This window comes from Sinocyclocheilus rhinocerous, unplaced genomic scaffold (genome assembly GCF_001515625.1).
Source record: "Sinocyclocheilus rhinocerous isolate Xijiao unplaced genomic scaffold, SAMN03320098_v1.1 scaffold418, whole genome shotgun sequence".
Classification (NCBI taxonomy): domain Eukaryota; kingdom Metazoa; phylum Chordata; class Actinopteri; order Cypriniformes; family Cyprinidae; genus Sinocyclocheilus; species Sinocyclocheilus rhinocerous.
The window spans coordinates 1,184,129-1,187,671 of record NW_015651146.1 but is presented as its reverse complement, the minus strand read 5'-3'; positions in this window follow the sequence as shown (position 1 = coordinate 1,187,671).

Below are 3,543 nucleotides of genomic sequence, written 5' to 3'. Positions count from 1 at the left end.
TTGCGCTCACTTTGTCAGCTCTTTAGCCCTTTGTGCTCCAATGTCAATGTATAATCAGTATTCCAGAATTTAAAAAAAAATTGTCTAAAAAAAGTAAAGTTTTGATTTACAGTATTTTGATACACAATAAAGTTGTCTTAACTATTTTTCTGTCAATCAATGTGTAATGTTTTCATTTTCTCGTATACCCCCCAGTTTTGAAGTATTAATTTTGAGAACATCCAAGATTAAAGTCCTTAAAGTCACCATGAAATCAAAATTGGCAATTATTTTATGAAATATTTCAGTGTTTATTATAAATTATTTAGCTATGCACATAATTTTTTTAATTCATGTGCTCTAGTAATCAAAAAATAAAATCACAATAATGCCAAAACCAATTAAAGTTCAAGAAGCCATTTCACTCAGATACAAGACACAATTGGGATGAAAAGAATACAGCTTCTGTTTCAATGTAAAAATAAACTAAATATACTACTAAAAGAAACCTACCATTAGATAACATGGCTTGATGAACACTGGCACAAAACGTAAAACTACTACTACTGTATGTGCTTAGTTACTGATTCATCAAATCAGTTCTGGCTGCTGAAGAAATCTTTTGAGTAACTCTAAATCAGGTTGACGGCCTGTGGCTGGCATGCAGAGGAATCAAGACACTCAAGATACTGTACATAAGCAGCTGTACTCTGTCCATATAAGGTATGACAAGTCCAGTTTCATGACTATGGTTTCCAGGGCCCTGGATCTGTTTATTACTTCAGGCCCCTGCTCGTGAGGCCCCTGTTGAGGAAAGTTTTGACCATCTTGTGACGGCCTTTACGTTTACTTTGATTTGAATAAATATGGTGATTTGACTGCCTTTGTTATCCACATCACAAGAGATTTACACAGGTATCACTGCTCAGGCAATTTAGTATAAAAGGAAAGAGCTGCCCTTCAGAGAAGATTAACAGTGAATCACGTTATCGCCGTCTGTCCACGGCAACGCGAAAACAAATGCTAGTAACAGTTTTTTTTTTTTCCCTCCTATCTTCAAAACGGCCAAGTCCTCGATTAGTTGTAATGTCGCCCCTCAGCGGTAGACAAGTGCACTGCATGTCGGACGGTTCACCCAAAAATGATGGTTCTGTCATCACCATTTCTAATCACACTCATGTCGCCAGTATTTCTCTTTTTTCCGTGAAACACAGAGCAAATGTCGACTAATGTTTCGCTTTTTTCATGAAATTGCAATGAATGGACTGAGGAGTTCAAGCTTCAAAAAGGACCCAATGGCACATATGCACTATATTTCAAGTAATCTGAAGTCATATGATCATTTGTGTGAGGACCAGACTGAAATTTAATTCGTTATTCACAGAAAATCTTGACACCAATCTAATTTTTGCTTTGCATTCATGAGTAGGAATGAAGCAGATATTTTCAGATGGTGCCTTAAATCAAGCTGGATCACACTGATTATCCATGTAGCAGGCAGCACACTGGAAGTGAAGATTATCATTTAACATTTACATTTTAATCTTGTAAAAACCATTCATGTGACAACACTGAAGAAATGACACTTTGCTACAATGTAAAGTAGTGAGTGTACAGCTTGTATAACAGTGTAAATTTGCTGTCCCCTCAAAATAACTCAACACACAGCCATTAATGTCTAAACCGCTGGCCACAAAAGTGAGTACACCCCTAAGTGAAAATGTCCAAATTGGGCCCAATTAGCCATTTTCTCTCCCCGTTGTCATGTGACTCATTAGTGTTACAAGGTCTCAGGTGTGAATGGGGAGCAGGTGTGTTAAATTTGGTGTTATCGCTCACTCTCTCATACTGGTCACTGGACTTTCAACATGGCACCTCATGGCAAAGAACTCTCTGAGGATCTGAAAAAAAGAATTGTTGCTCTACATAAAGAGGGCGTAGGCTATAAGAAGATTGCCAAGACCCTGAAACTGAGCTGCAGCACGGTGGCCAAGACCATACAGCAGTTTAACAGGACAGGTTCCACTCAGAACAGGCCTCGCCATGGTCGACCAAAGAAGTTGAGTGCACGTGCTCAGCGTCATATCCAGAGGTTGTGTTTGGGAAATAGACGTATGAGTGCTGCCAGCATTGCTGCAGAGGTTGAAGGGGTGGGGGGTCAGCCTGTCAGTGCTCAGACCATACACCGCACACTGCATCAAATTGGTCTGCATGGCTGTCACCCCAGAAGGAAGCCTCTTCTAAAGATGATGCACCAGAAGCCCGCAAACAGTTTGTATATATATATATATATATATATATATACAAAGTAAATATTTTCCAAATAATACTTATATGTTTTAGGATTCAATACAGTGACAATTACAAAAGTTTGGGGTGGGTAAGATTTTAAAATGTTTGTGAAAGAAGTATCTTATGCTGAGGCTGCATTGGGGTGGGTAAGATTTTAAAATGTTTGTGAAAGAAGTATCTTATGCTCACTGAGGCTGCATTTATTTGATCAAAAATACTGTAAAAATAATATTGTGAAATATTGTTACGATTGTAATTTTTAAATATTTAAATGTTATACTTTAATTTATTACTGTGATGGCAAAGCTGAATTTTCAGCATAATTACTCCAGTCTTCAGTGTCGCGTGATCCTTCAGAAATCATAATATACTGATTTGGTGCTTGAAAAACATTTCTTATCAATGTTGAAGTTCTCGCACATAATATTTTTGTGAAAACAGTGATAGGTTTTTTTCAGGATTCTTTGGTGAATAGAAAAAAAACAGCATTTATTTGAAATGGAAATCTTTTGTAAAAATGTAAAAGTCTTTACTGTCACTTTTGATCAATTGAATGGGGCGTTATTTCTTGCTTTTTTCAGACTGTATTCATGGGTCTTTATAGGCTAAAATATATAGCCTAGCTGCCTTTAAGCTGTTGATTTGGTCACTTTGTACAACATTTTGCTTTCAGTTAGGTATAAAAAAAAATAAATAAAAAAGCCTTGACGTCCATTTGAACACGCCTAGTCATATGAGGTTCCATTTGTGTCAAAAATGAGTCGACTGCTTTGTACTATACATTTGTCTTTGTCTACAGTCATTGCTTACTTGTTCAGGTAAATCTACAGTCATTGCCTACTTGTTCAGGTAAATCAGTATATGTAGGCGTGCATGTTGTCTGTTGACGTCGTCTTAATCTGTCGTCCTGCTTGTTTTTTCTCTGTCGTTTAATTACTGTCGTCCGTCTGTCGTCCTAACAGTCATCTTATTCTGTCGTCCTAACAGTCATCTTATTCTGTCATCCTAACAGTCATCTTATTCTGTCGTCTTTACTGTCGTCCTAACAGTCATCTTATTCTGTCGTCCTTACCGTCGTCTTTACTGTCATCCTAACAGTCATCTTATTCTGTCGTCCTTACTGTCATCCTAACTGTCATCTTATTCTGCCGTGCTTAATGTCGTCTTGTTCTGTCATCATAACCTTCATCAGCGCTGTAAAGTTAGTTTCACATTTCATATTCAACTAGGCTCTTTTAGGGACCGTCTGCAAATTTACCTCACAGTACAAAA